At 45.1% G+C, this 14,562-nt stretch overlaps 1 protein-coding gene across 7 annotated transcripts in view; it reads left to right on the top strand.

Moving 5' to 3' along the window:
- Positions 1–2,241: 2,241 nt before the first annotated feature.
- Positions 2,242–14,562, top strand: part of ACSL4 (acyl-CoA synthetase long chain family member 4) — a 98,905-nt gene continuing 86,584 nt past the window's right edge. For 3 of the 7 annotated variants that reach the window (XM_070759525.1, XM_070759523.1, XM_070759520.1), the window contains exon 1: positions 2,260–2,427. The gene's annotated coding sequence lies outside the window, so the exon portion shown is untranslated. Of the gene's footprint in view, positions 2,428–3,415; positions 3,481–14,562 lie in introns of all 7 variants that reach the window. The other 4 variants (XM_070759524.1, XM_070759522.1, XM_070759519.1 and 1 more) reach the window with 3 other exon arrangements.

Raw genomic sequence — 14,562 nt, 5'->3', positions numbered from 1 at the left:
TAATCCAGTTGTGGAGGAGTCCTGAGATGCCATAGGATTTTCATGAGAATTAGGGGGCAGCTTTGTCTGAAAGGCGATTTCTTACAGTTCCCATTCTGCCCAGACTCAAGTTTCTATTACCTGATTATTGTCTTGGTAAAGTCTCTTCCTCTTGTTCTTTCCCTCATCCACAACAATACCATCACACTGTAATCATAAGGGGGGGGGGGGATGATATTTTATTTATTTATTATCCAAATTTATATAGCCCCCTTTTCACACAAAGCGATTTGAAATTAACTTCCAGGAAAGGCTCTAGAAGTCCCTTTTTCTGATATGCATTACGGTACATAGATTGGTGCTTGCCTATGAGGGGAGAGACCTTTTGCAATATTAATGCCCATCAAGACGAATGTTATTATGAACATTATAGTAACCGTTGGAAAAGAAGGTGAAGCATTCAGATATGCATGTGGAAAGCCATGGCCAACAAATACTGTATATTAACCTTTAACTGAAAAATGGGGAAATTGATACTTATGCTGCCTGTCATCAAGGCATATTTGAGATAATAAAATATTGCTTCTCTGCAATAGCTTATATTTTAGCTAGTCAATTTCACATTTCCAACGTGAAAAGTAATTAGATGAAAATGAACAAGATCCCACTGTAGTTAAATTGTGCCGATCATATGTGTTACGTGTGTGTGTGTGTGTGTGTGTGTGTGTATGAGTTTGTATATGTATATATGTACACATATAGGTAGATAGATGAACAGACAGATGGTGGTTATACAGCTCCAATCAGAGCTGATTCAAGCAAACTTAGAAAGGACAGACATTTCCACCATGAAAAGAAATAACTCCTGTTATATATTAAACATTAGGATATTAGTATTAAGATTGTAAGGACAAATGAATATATATATATGTTATTATAATTCAGATGCTTAAAGATATATAGATTATAACAGTAGAAATAACTAAAAATAGTAAATAACGTAAAATACTAGTCAACATATGTAAAATAACTTTAAATGTAGAGAAATTTATGTACATGTTTCATTTTTTTTGTTTTTTGTTCGTATTGTATAATATCTTGTTTGTTTTTTCTTTTAAGTATTTTTAACGTTTATAAATGAATAAAAATTATTATAATTTTTTTTAAAAAAGAAATAGCTCCGGAATTGCTACTATAGAAAAAGCCATCCGTCCCAGAAAGAAATACTGTATACATATTTTTCCCGTTTCTTTCCCAGAGGACGGTCCGATCGCCTCATCGTCTGGCGCCATCGTTCTCCGGTACATGATTGGAGAAGGCCCATCGATCCATCCACGCGAGGGAGGATCAGCAGCACCACCACCAGAAGGTGGGCGTGCGATGCAAGGCGATATTTACAAGGCTAAATATTTTTTAAAAAAATATTTTTAAAAAATAATTTCTGGGAAGAAGGACGAGGGGTTTTCTTGGGGGTGGGGAAAACTGAGGCGAGGAGGAATTGAGTCCCACCTAGTCCTGGCTCCGGGAATGCCGTCCTTTTCCCCCGTTCTCCTCACTGGGGAGGGAGAGGGTTGGAAAAAGGGTTGCACTTTGCAGCAGCAGCGTCTCCACTCCTTCTCCAAAAGCGTGCCCGTGGTGGTGGTCGGTTGGTGAAAGGATTTTGCACGAGGTGGGGTTTGCACGATGATGCACTTGGCCCATTTAGGAGATCGCCTAAGGAGGATGCTCCTTTTCTTGCAGGGAGGGAGATTGCAAGCTCATCACCACCACCACCCACCCTTCTTTGAGATGTAACAGCCGGTCCTCCCCGGCCAAAGCCCCCCCCTCTCCGGCGGCAGGTCCTTTAGAACAGTGTCTCCCAACCTTGGACACTTGAAGATTTGTTTTTTATTTATTTATTTAGTCCAATACACAATGAGAGTTTTAGTGGGTATATAAAGATATTTGGACTTCAACTCCCAGAATTCCTCAGCCAGCGAACGCTGGCTGGGGAATTCTGGAAGTTGAAGTCCAGGTATCTTCAATTTGCCAAGGTTGGGAAACACTGCTTTAGAAACCGACTGCCCGGTTTGCTGTCACCTCAGCGGCAACCTCGACCGTATTGACGCTTGCAAAGCCGGCTGCCGGCTTGCGCCGGCCCGGAAAAACCTACCCCGCCCCTATCAACTCCCAAGAGGTCGCGGGGAACGTCCATCACACAGGAATCCCGCGGCGATTGGCTCCGTCCCCGGACAGATACGCCCTCCCTCCTCCCGCGCGCGCACCACATTTTTCTCGCGCCCTCGCCTCAGCCATTTTAAAACGGCGCGGGGCAGCGCCGGTGGCAGATGAGGGGGGAATTCACGCGTCGGTTTTCCCGGTCGGAGAGAGACGCCTCAAAAATAACACCCCGCGAAGGACGGACCCCTACCCTTCCCTTCAAACGGTGAGTCCGCTTCCCTTCAAACGGTGAGTCCGGGCTAAAGCCGGCGGAGGTCGGACAGGGTTGGCGAGCGAGCGGCGGGCGCCGTTTCCGCTTTTCCCGGGGTCGTCGGGATGGCGCGCGTCGAGTCGGGAAAGGCGGACTCTTGCAGGCGGCGGCGCCAAGATGGACCTTCCCTCCCGCTGGGCTTCGGGGGGCCGGCGGACCGAGCCTAGTGGGGCTGCGGGGATGGCTGGAGGCCTTTCCGGGAAGGGCTGCCTCCTTTCCCCCCAGTCCAGCTTTGCCGGAACCGGCTCCTTTTTCCCGGGCAGCCGAGCTGATTCACCAGGAATGCACGTGGGAAGTCGGACTTTCCCTCCCGGCTTTGCTACGGGAAGAATTTGGCCAGGAGCCCCAGGAGCCTCCTTTTCGGCAGAAATAGGGCGATTCTTCTCGCTCTTATTATAACTGTAATTATAAGAGATTCCGCCAGAACACAATACTATAGACCAGTGTTTCCCAACCTTGGCCAGGAGATCTGGGATAATTGGTATAACTGGGTTGGAAATAAAAGCAAAGGATAGGGATGAAATGTGAAAGGAGGTATGAAAAATGACAAATAAATAATGTAATGCAGCGTATGTAATCATATGGAGATAATGTGAGAAATGTAAAAAACACACAAAGAAACGGCCATTGATTTGTATTGATTTAAAGTGATGCTCCTTTTTTTAAAATTTGGAACATGAATAAATAAAACTTTAAAAAATCTGTAGTTCAGTAGTTCAAATCTCACCACCTGCTCAAGGTTGACTCAGCCTTCCATCCTTCCAAGGTGGGTAAAATGAGGACCCAGATTGTTGGGGGTGATAGGCTGCTTCTGTAAGTGCTTAGAGAGGGCTGTAAAAGCACTAGGAAACTGTCTATTAGTCTAAATGGCATTTATTCTTGGCATTATTTAGCATACAACAGATGCACGGAGATGGGCGTGGATTAACCTACAGGTGTCACCCTCTCTATTTTTCCTACCTGTAGAGACTTTGGTCTCTATAGAAGTACAGGCAAGAGGCCGGACAAGGCAGGTGCAAATATCTACAGAGGTAACTCAGAGGAGATAAATTGCCCTACAAGGAAGAAGGTATTTGTATGGGCAGTGATGTGTGTATGTGTACACAGTAATGTATGTATATAATGTATGTATGAATGGCTTGCATGGTTTTTAACTGTGGAATTTTAAATTGTTTTTAAATTGTCTTGTTAGAGGTTTTGAGTACACTGTATGTTTTGGTTTCTGGTTGTGAGCTTCCAGAATTGAATGAATGAATGAATGAATGAATAAATAAATAAATGTCTACAGAAATGAGTACACCCCCTTACATTTTGGCAGAAATCCAACGTGATAATGATTATTTATTTGGATTTCTATGCCGCCCAACTTCCAAAGAACTCCAGGCGACTCACAACCAAAAAAACCACAGCATACAATGTAATATTAAGACTCCTTAAAAACAATTTAAAACCCACAATTAAAAACATCTAAAACAGCTTTTTAAAAAACCATGCATGTCATTAATGGCCGGATCCGGATGGTATATCATCAGATCAACGGCCCCAGGCTTGCTGGAAAAGGTCTTTACAATCCCAAATACACCTCCAAAATGACTACTGCCTTGCTAAAGCACCTTGAAGGTAAAGGTAATAGACTGGCCAAGTACAGTGATCCCTCGATTATCACGGGGGTTACGTTCCAAGACCTCCCACGATAATCGATTTTCCGCGGTATAGTGGTGCGGAAGTAAAAACACCATCTGCGCATGCGCGCCCTTTTTTCCATGGCCGCGCATGCGCAGATGGTGGAGCCGGGGAGCGACGAAAGTGCAGAAGCCGACAAAGATTGCTTTGAATGTCGGCTGCCCCCCCCAGCACCCGCCCGCCCGCCGTTCACCCGCCCGGCCACCCGTAGTTCGCCCGGCTGCTCGCTCGCCGCTCAAGAGCAAGAGGGAGAGATAGAGAAAGAGAGAGAAGGAAAGAAAGAGATGAGAGAGGGAGGAAGAGAGTGTGAGAGAGGAAGAAGCAAGATAGAGAAAGAGAGAGAGAAAGAAAGATGAGAAAGGAAGAAAGAGAGAGAGAGAAGAGTGGAAGGAAGAGAGAGAGAAATGATAGAAAAAAGGGGAGAAAAAAAGAGAAATGAGAAAATGATTGAAGCAGAGAATGACAGGAAAGAAAGAGACAGAGAAGTGACTCTTGGTGATGACGTATGACGTCATTGGGTGGGAAAAACCGTGGTATAGCAAAAAAACCGTGGAGTATTTTTTAATTAATATTTTTTGAAAAACCGTGGTATAGCGTTTCGCGAAAATCGAGACCGCGAAAATCGAGGGATCACTGTATGTCTCCAGATCTAAACCCTATTGAGCATGGGGGGCTGGGGGCTGGGGCATCCTGAAAAGGTAGGTGCGCAAGGTCTCTAATATCCAACAGCTCCGTCATGGAAGAGAGGAAGAGAAATCCAGTGGCAACCTGTGAACTCTATGTCCAAGAAGGTTAAGGCAGTGCTGGAAAATAATATTACAAAATATTGACACTTTGGGCCCCATTTGAACATTATCACTTAGGGGTGTGCTCACTTTTGTTGCTAGGAGTTTAGACATTAATGGCTGTGTGTTGCATTATTTTGAGGGGACAGCACATTGATACAAGCTTTATGCTCACTACTTTACCTTTACATTGTAGCCAAGTGTCATTTCTTCAGTGTTGTCACTTGAAAAGATATACTGAAATATTTACAAAATGTGAGGGGCGTGTACTCACTTCTGACATACTGTGTGTGCGTGTGCGTGTGTGTGTGTGCGTGTGTGTGTGTGTGTGTTCATGGACAATCTATCTCTGCTGTGTAGGAGTCGAAACTACTTGATCCATTGTAATTTTTGTTTAGCAAATTATAGCTCTTTTATAGGTTTAACTTTTTTTTACTGTCCTGTATGCTGTCTTTCATGACATGAGATGGACAGCCATATGAATTTGACAAATAAATAATGTGTATTTAGTAATACCTTCTCTTCTAATAAGAGAGGGGTGGAGATGCCTTGTGAAGGTATAAAAATCATTTTATGGATGGCTTTTAACCTCTTTAACGCTAAAAGAAGACTTGGCTATGCTGGGGCAAATTCCATAGTTTAATGAGCTGAAAGGCACAAACTGATGTTCACCCATCCTCTAAGAGTCCACTTCACCCAGATGCAGAAAGATAGTTTGACTGTTTCCTGAAGGAAAAACCTTGAAATTAAATGCTTCTTAAATTGTGTACAGATGATGGACCTGTTGTCTGATGATTTGCTTTGCGGATAGATAACCCCTCCCTCATGAAGGATTTCCAGAGAGCTCAAATTTGTGCCAGCCTTGGAGATATATTTGTTTTCACTGGTTGCAATATCTGAACTTCTCTTGAAGGTTAGAACCTACCAGGATTTTCGTAGAACTTTTGAGAAGATGTGACTTTGTAGAACTTTTCTGTTTCCTATCCTGGTGAATCTTTTAAAAGAGCAATTTCAAAAGAGATGAGGTATTTGCAGGGTTTCTTAACCTTGACCACATGATGATGGGTGGACTTCAGCGTCAGGAATTTCCCACATCATCCAATTGCCAAGGTTGAGAACAGCTGACTTATTGCAACAGAAATGTTTAAAAAGATACTGTGATAATTTAAACTGCTAATTCATCCTGGCATAATATCCACAATGTGCTAAAGTGTTGATATCCTGACATATCAAAATATATCTGATCATTTTGAGGGGAAGGAAAGTTTCAGAGGTTGTCATTCTATGCATATTTTTATTTAGAATACTGTAGTAGTTTTTTTTAATGGGAAGGGGGTAAATTTTTTTGGTCAAAATTGTTCCTGCAGTTCTTCCCTTTGCATGCTTATTTGAAGATAAAGCCCCATGTTGCAGCCAAGTCATTGACATAGTAATCAACTTATAAAATAGATCTTGCACTTACAGTTTTGTCAGTATGTACACAGATGGTGTATGATTGGTACATTCAGTCTGACAATCTTACTGAGAAAATGATACCAAAAAGTTGAATACAATACAGGACATGAAGGGAATAAATAAATTTGTTATTCTGTCTTGTAATTGAAAGACTGGGGAATAGGGAGTAGGAAAGAAGTTTTCTGTTCCAGTAGGGCATTTTTTAAAGTTCATTTAGTGACTGTTCAAAGTTACAACGGCACTGAAAAAAGTGAGTTGTGACAGTTTTCACACTTAACCATTGCAATCACATGATCAAATTTCAGCTGCTTGACAACTGGTTCATATTTATGACCGTTGCTATGTCCCAAAGACATATGATCATGTGACTTTCTGACAATATCAGTGAGGGAGCCAGATTCACTTAGTAACCGAGTCTTCGGAGAGGGGCGGCATACAAATCTAAATCTAATAAATAGAATTGCAGTGATTCGCCTAAGAACTGGCAAGAAAGCAGGGGTCGACAAAGTTGTTCAGAATCTAGGAGCCAGCCAAAAAATTTAGGAGCCAGAATTTTTTTTAAGCAAACTTGGTTTTTTGCCGAGTCTCCACCTGACATCGCTTTCACCCCCTCTGTCTCCTCCTTCCTCTCTCATCTCTTTCCTTCCTCTCCCTCCCTTTCTCTCTTTCCTTTCTCTCCCTTTCTGTCTATCCTTTCTATCTCTCACCCCTTCTCCCTCTTTCATTCCCTTTCTCTCCCTCCCTTTCTCTCTCATTCCTTTCTCTCCCTCTTTCCTTCCTATCTCTCTTTCTTTTTCTCCCTCCTTCATATCTTCTTTCTCTCCCCCTTCCTCCCTCTTTCCTTTCTCCCCCTCCCTTTCTCTTCCTTTTTCTCTATCCTTTCTACTTCTTACTCTTTCTTTCTCTCCCTCCTTCATTCAATTTTCTCTCCCTCCCTTTCTCTCCCTTTCTCTCTCTTTCCTTTCTCTCCCTCCCTTTCTCTTCCTTTTTCTCTATCCTTTCTACTTCTTACTCTTTCTTTCTCTCCCTCCTTCATTCAATTTTCTCTCCCCCCCTTCCTCCCTCTTTCCTTTCTCCCCCTCCCTTTCTCTTCCTTTTTCTCTATCCTTTCTGCTTCTTACTCTTTCTTTCTCTCCCTCCTTCATTCAATTTTCTCTCCCCCCCTTCCTCCCTCTTTCCTTTCTCCCCCTCCCTTTCTCTTCCTTTTTCTCTATCCTTTCTGCTTCTTACTCTTTCTTTCTCTCCCTCCTTCATTCAATTTTCTCTCCCTCCCTTACTCTCTCTTTCCTTTCTCTCCCTCCCTTGTTCTCCCCTGGGGCTGCCTGTGCCTGCCCTGCACCACCCAACACGGACGGACAGCCCCCGGTCGTCGGTTCGTCACCCCCCACGCCCCCCCCCACGCCCCCCCCCCCCCCACGGAGGGAGATCAGGCTGGCGAGGGCGGTAGAACCAGCCACTGGAGGGAGATCGGGCTGGCGGGGGCGGTAGAACCAGCCACTGGAGGGAGATCGGGCTGGCGGGGGCGGCGAATCCACCTCCCCAGCCGCGCGGAGGGAAATCCGGTAGGCGGGCGGGTGGCCGCGGCTCCCTGCGCGCCCCTGGAAAAGCGTACAGGGAACGGTGCCCGGGGCCGCTTTAGCCGCCCCCCCCTCCCCCCGCCATCTCCCCGCGACTGCCTGTGCCGCTGCAGCCGCGCCCCCCCCCCGCTCCCACCGCCAGTGCCCTCCCGCCGGGCAACCAAAGGACACTTGCCGATGACGACAGGGAACCTTCAGCTGGGCGGGCGCTGCCGTGCCGGTGCCTCCGACCTCCCGGTTCCTGCTCGATGCCGCAGTTTCTGGCGCTCTCCTGCTGGGCCCCAAAGAAGGAAGGCGGGAAAAAGGCGCGAAGAATGGAGGTCTCCTTCCTGCCTGCCTTCTTTGGGACCCAGCAGGAGAGCGCCAGAAACCGCGGCATCGGGCAGGAGCGGAGAGGTCAGAGGCACCGCAGCGCCCTTCTAGGCGCCAGACAACATTTTCTAGGCGCCACTGGCGACCAGGCGCCTGGGTTTGTCGAACCTTGCAAGAAAGGTTGTAAAATGGGGCAGAATTCACTTAACACAAGGATCGACAAACCCAGGCGCCTGGTCGCCAGTGGCGCCTAGAAAATGTTGTCTGGCGCCTAGAAAATGTTGCCTGCTGTACTGTATGTATACAGCAGTGTTTTTCACGAGGTGGCTCCTGCAAGTGGGAGCTCCAGGGCTGAGGCTTCAGCCCTGGAGCTCCCACTTGCAGAAGCCGCCCCCCGGCTATTGCCCGCCGCCGCCGCTACCCGCGCACCCCAAAATCCCCCCCCTGCGTGCCCTTTTCCATGGGCGCGCAGTCCCCATTCCCCTGCCTGCCTGGGGGGGGGCGGGGAGGCGCCGGCAGTAGAAGGCGCAGCCCCCGCCCGCCCGATCCGCTCCCTCTCCTCCTCTTCCGCTGAAAGAAACGCGCGGAAGCTGCCTTTTGACTCCGATGCTTTGCTGCTCGTGGGGGGGGGGGGGTTGGCGGTGCCCCCGCCCGCCCGATCCGCTGCCTCTCCTCTTCCGCGGAAAGGCAAAGGGCGCGCCCCGCCGCTTAGGCTTTTGCTGCTTCTGGAGGGGTGGGCGCCGATCCCCCCCCCTTCCAGGAGCAGCAAAAGCCTAAGTGACGGGGCGCGCTTTTTGCCTTTTGACTCCGATGCTTTGCTGCTCGTGGGGGGGGGGGGTTGGCGGTGCCCCCGCCCGCCCGATCCGCTGCCTCTCCTCTTCCGCGGAAAGGCAAAGGGCGCGCCCCGCCGCTTAGGCTTTTGCTGCTTCTGGAGGGGTGGGCGCCGATCCCCCCCCCTTCCAGGAGCAGCAAAAGCCTAAGCGACGGAGCGCGCTTTTTGCCTTTTGACTCCGATGCTTTGCTGCTCGTGGGGGGGGGGGGGTTTGGCGGTGCCGATGCCAAATGCTTTCCCTCCGTGGTGGGGGGTGCAGGGCAGGCGCAGTCAGCCCCAGGAGACAAAGATGGAATGAGAGAAAGGAAAGAGAGAGAAAGGGAGGGAGAGAAAGAAAAAGTGAGAGATAGAAAGGATAGAGAGAAAGGGAATGAGAGAAAGGAAAGAGAGAGAAAGAGAGGGGGAGAAGGAAAGAGTGAGAGATAGAAAGGATAGAGAGAAAGAGGGAATGGAAAGAGAGAGAAAGGGAGGGAGAGAAGGAAAGAGTGAGAGATAGAAAGGATAGAGAGAAAGAGGGAATGAGAGAAAGGAAAGAGAGAGAGAGAGAGAAAATAAGAGAGAGAGAGCAACAGAGAGAGAAAGAACAAGAGAGAGAAAGCATGAGAGAGAGAAAGAACAAGAGAGAGAGAGAAAATAAGAGAACAAGAGAGAGAAAAAGATAGCAAGAGAGAGAGAAAGCAAGACAGATAGGGAGAGGAAAGGAGAGTGAGAGAAATGAGAACAAAAAGGGGAGAAAAAAGGAGAAATGAGAAAATGATTGAGGCAGAGAATGAGAGGAGAGTGAAACAAAAGAGAGAGAGAGGTGATTCTTGAAGCATATGGTAAAAAGCACCCAAATAATAAGAAAACCCCCCCAGCCCACACCTGTTTTTGAAAAGGATAAAAGAGAAAAAAACCCCAGCCCTCAACTGGTTTTGGAAATGGTTGGAGTGTGTATACATACACACACATAAGGGGGGGAGAGAGACAGGGATGGAAAAAGAGGAGAAGTGAGAGGGAGAAGGAATGAGGGAAAAAGGGAGGAAGAGAGAGAAATGAGAAACACGAGAGAGAAAAGGGGGAAAGACAGGAGAAGTACCCAGAAATGAGACAGTGGTATAAATTTCAGGAGGGATGATTGATGATTGACTGTATTTATAAGGGGATGTTACATGGGATTGTATATATGAGGGGGTTATTTATGTATGTATGTATGTATGTATGTATGTATGTATGTATGTATGTATGTATTTATTTATTTATTATTTATTTATTTATTAGATTTGTGTCATTTTGGTTGGTGGTGTGCCCCAGGATTTTGTAAATGTAAAAAATGTGCCGCGGCTCAAAAAAGGTTGAAAATCACTGGTATACAGTATATTTTTCCCGCCTTGTGTTTACGCCCAGAAATGGTACATCTTGGCTTCCGTAGCTCCGCCCATCAACCTCGGAGCGAGCTGCTTTCCCAGCGTCCCCTGCACTTGCGTGCGTCTCTCCCTCCCCCCCTTGCCTCCATTCCGCCTCCTACTCGAACCCCTTCACTCCCCCCCACCGCACACAGACGCTCCGATCTTGGCCGCTCACCCGCCTTCGGAGAGAAGCGGAAGCCCCTCCCCTCCCGGCGTGAGGTTTTGTTCATTCCTCCTCCGGCCGCGTGCGCGGTGACTTCCGACCAGTAACCCCTCCTCCCCCCTCCCCCCCTCCCCCGCGTCCCCGGCCCGGTCTCCCTTTCCTTCTTCTCTGTTTCGGTTTCTGACTAACGGTCTCCCCTCGGATCCCGACGGGAGTACAGCAGAGCCGGCTCGGCGGAGCCAGGCCTGCGCCGGGGGGGAGGGGGTGAAAGCGATGTCAGGTGGAGACTCGGCAAAAAACCAAGTTTGCTTAAAAAAAATTCTGGCTCCTAAATTTTTTGGCTGGCTCCTAGATTCTGAACAACTTTGTCGACCCCTGACTTAACAAATGTCATATTTAACAACATAAATTTTGTTATCACTTGTGATGGTAAGTTGAGGACTACCTATGTAGTGTACTTAAATGTCCAAGAGAAAGCTATTGTGTAAGAGTTATGTTTTATTATTTGTTTTTGTTTTATGTCTCATCACCTGAGGTTTTCTCTTAACTAAGGAGACTAACAGCTAAACAGAGGCCTACTTAGAAAGAAGCCCTGGCTGGTTCAGTGGCACCTGTTCCCAGGAGGAACCAGATGCAGGGCTTGTCCTGGGGGGACCTTCGTTTTTGTGTGCATATTGACGTGGGAGTGAGCCCCACTAAGCCAAGTAGCTTTAGTTCCAAATCAATACATAAAATTATTTTTGGTTGATGTTGTTCCTAGATTTTAATAATCTATTCAGATTTTATTACGACTTTGAGGAAGGAAAACAAAGAGATGCTACCTTCATAGCAATACAGCTGATTGAGTATTCAGCGACTAAAATAAACTCCTCCCTGTTCTCAAAAGGGCTCATAGATGATTTGATAATGAGGTTTAACAAGAAACAATAATAGGAATGTTCAGTTAGAAAACAATGGTGGGAAACCAGAGATGAAAGAAATGTACAGACAAAGAATCCAACTCCGAAAGAAATGTACAGACAAAGAATCCAATACCATCTCTAAAGGGTGTGAAAACTGGAGGAAGGCCAGTTCTTTGAGAGGAAAACAGAACAAGAAAAGCAAGAGAAATAAAGGAAGGAGCAAATCTGAGAAGGCACAGGTAATGCTTAATTCATGATTGGTCACTTAGCAGCCATGTAAAGATACAACAGACCCCGGCCTCCCCAAAAGCTACTTATGACCCCATTTCAAACTTACAGAGAAACTGCAATAGACCACTGCTTATCTCCCCTATATTCTCTACCCCAGGTCCCTGCAGGCCTCCTTTCCCCCCTGGGTTGTTAAGCAAGGCAATTGTGGTCACCTCGCTTAATAACTGGTCACGACTTGTGACCATAATGAGGAGGCTCTATTAATACTCATAGTTCAAGGTCTACCTGTACTGCAGGAATAGAAGATGATTGATAGTCTGAGAGGAAAATAAATGAGAACAGTAGTGAGGACCAGTGTAGGCATCATATAATGAGCCAAGCTGGAGTAGGGATTGCATTTTAGCTGTTGGGGATGGCTATGCTGTTCCTTTAAGGTTGATGCTAGTATTTCTATATCTGGCACCAGCTGCTTTTCCAGGTGATTTATTGAATCAGTAGCTGAGTGAATGATACACAGAATCACATTATTACAAGCAATGTATGTTTGCAAGTATGGAGAATACAAGCAGATGAAACAGAGCTGTATTCTTTGTGAGATAAAGAGAAATAACAGTATTATGGAAAAGATAATTTGACTGGGAAATCTTGCCTATTGCTTGTGTTTTATAGATGGCATGAAGCATGAAAATCAGGACTGTTTTTATCTTGGACACTACTGTGCCTTGCTGTAATAGTTATTTCTCTTTATTTTGCTTACATTTTCTTTATTCAGTTGCTTACATTTTCTTCTATACATTGAGGCAGGGTCTTAATTAGAATCCAGATTAGGACCCCCCCCCCCCAAATGAGCTGACCTGGACTTTTATTTTTTCATTCCCAGGATCTCAAGGGGGATGAACCCATTCTTTGTCATCCTTAGAGATAGTCACATCTGTCTCAATTCAGATAAGCTGCCCCCTCATGTCCTTAGTTGCTCATGGCATGATCTCTTCCTTTTCACTCCCCCTTCCTAGACGCAACTCCGGAGGCTGGGCTCCCGGATGTGGCCTGATGCTGATGTAACAGGCTGGGTAAAAAAAAAGACCTGGAAAATGTGATTCACTTCTTAGGAGAATCCAAGGTTGTATATTCCCAGTTAGGATAAGAAAGAACACTGCAGATTTAACAAGTGGGAGGAGCTTTCTTTCTCCAACAATTAAAAAAAACATATTTTTACTTTTCATTGGAAACCAAGTAGCATTTCTGGATCTGACAATATAAAATAAAATCTAAAACGTTTAGCATACATGCTTACTTTGGAAAAGTGGATAGCAGCACAATAGTTTAGTTTGTGCCAGCATGCTATTAAATATACTGTCTTGTATCTTGCATTACTAATGAACAGTGTGCGGTTTTTGTTTTTATCTAACCAATGATTGATCTGTCATCTTGCCTTTAAGAAGCATCATCAAAAGATTATTAAAATAAAGATATATTGCAATATGAAGATAGGCGATTGAACATGTCTTTACAATAAGCATGGTCTCCTTAAGCCAAGCTTGATTCCTGGATATAATATGGAGATGATCATATAATTTTCATAATAGCCATATGGATTCTTTTCCTTGCCTTGTTCTGGGATTTTTTTTTAACCTGGCTTTTGAGTGATCTGTAGGATTTTGGGAAGTGTCTTCTGGCCAGGTAACAACCAAATCTCATCCTTAGCTTTTGGGGGGATTAATCAAATTTTGTTACATGTTGCATAGTATGACATGAGGGGCCTGATGGCCTAGTGGTTAAGCACTCGCCTCTCACTCAGAAGGTTGAGAGTTCAATCCTAGGTAACTGCTGATGTTTCTCTCCTAAGAGGCAAAGAAGCTGTGACTTCCATGTGGTGTCAGGAAAGGCACCCAGCCAGTAAATGCCCAGCTCCATCCAGTTGCCCAACTCTAAATTAAGAGATTACAGGGTTGCAAAAAAGGAGTTACTATCTAGTATGACACGTCTCGGAACATAGGAATTAATTGCTTTTTAAAGAAAATGCTTACTGTATTGTACTTATAGGAGTTGGTTCTCTGATAAAAATTGGAGCACCCAATATGTAAAGAAAGTATCTCGCTCTCGCTTTATCTACATGACCTACAAAGGTCCCTTCCAACTCTGTTAATCTGATCTTATCAGAGGAGAGGTGTGTTTACACTTTGGTGTATCATAAGGATATAAAGGAAAGGTTCAGGAAATCTCAGTCCTAATATACACATAGATACACTAGTTATACATTGAAAATAACTTATTTGCTAGAATTCCTGTATCATTTGCAGCTTTTATCTTTGCTAGTAATACAATTTTGATAATGTGTAGAGTATGGACATAATACAGCAACTGATTATGGAGGGAAGCATTCTTTTTTTGGAAAACATACAGACTGTAAACCTTAATTCTTAAAAAAACCCCCACCAATGTTCTCTTTTCCAAAACATACATAGTTTATCTCAGGATGTTATTTCCTGTTTTGCTAGATTTTCATGTAAAATAAATTTGAGTCTCAGATCCTGTAGGCAAGCTGAACTAACAATACTATTATCCATCTCTTGTTAAATAGCTGAGGTGATTTGCTTCTGGCTTGTTCTCAGTAGCCTTAACTGGTTTTGTAACAATTCTGCTCTAGTGTGTGAGTTGACAGATAACTCCTGTTTTTCCCTAGGACATGCTGAACCTATTAATGGGAAACATGGCAATATTCAAATGTTCTTGTTTAGGTCTCTTTGTTTCCCATGTTGATTAATATTTTTTCTACTCTGTCTTT

Source organism: Erythrolamprus reginae, chromosome 8, assembly GCF_031021105.1.
Source record: "Erythrolamprus reginae isolate rEryReg1 chromosome 8, rEryReg1.hap1, whole genome shotgun sequence".
NCBI classification, from domain to species: domain Eukaryota; kingdom Metazoa; phylum Chordata; class Lepidosauria; order Squamata; family Dipsadidae; genus Erythrolamprus; species Erythrolamprus reginae.
This window is presented reverse-complemented; position numbering and strand designations above follow the sequence as displayed.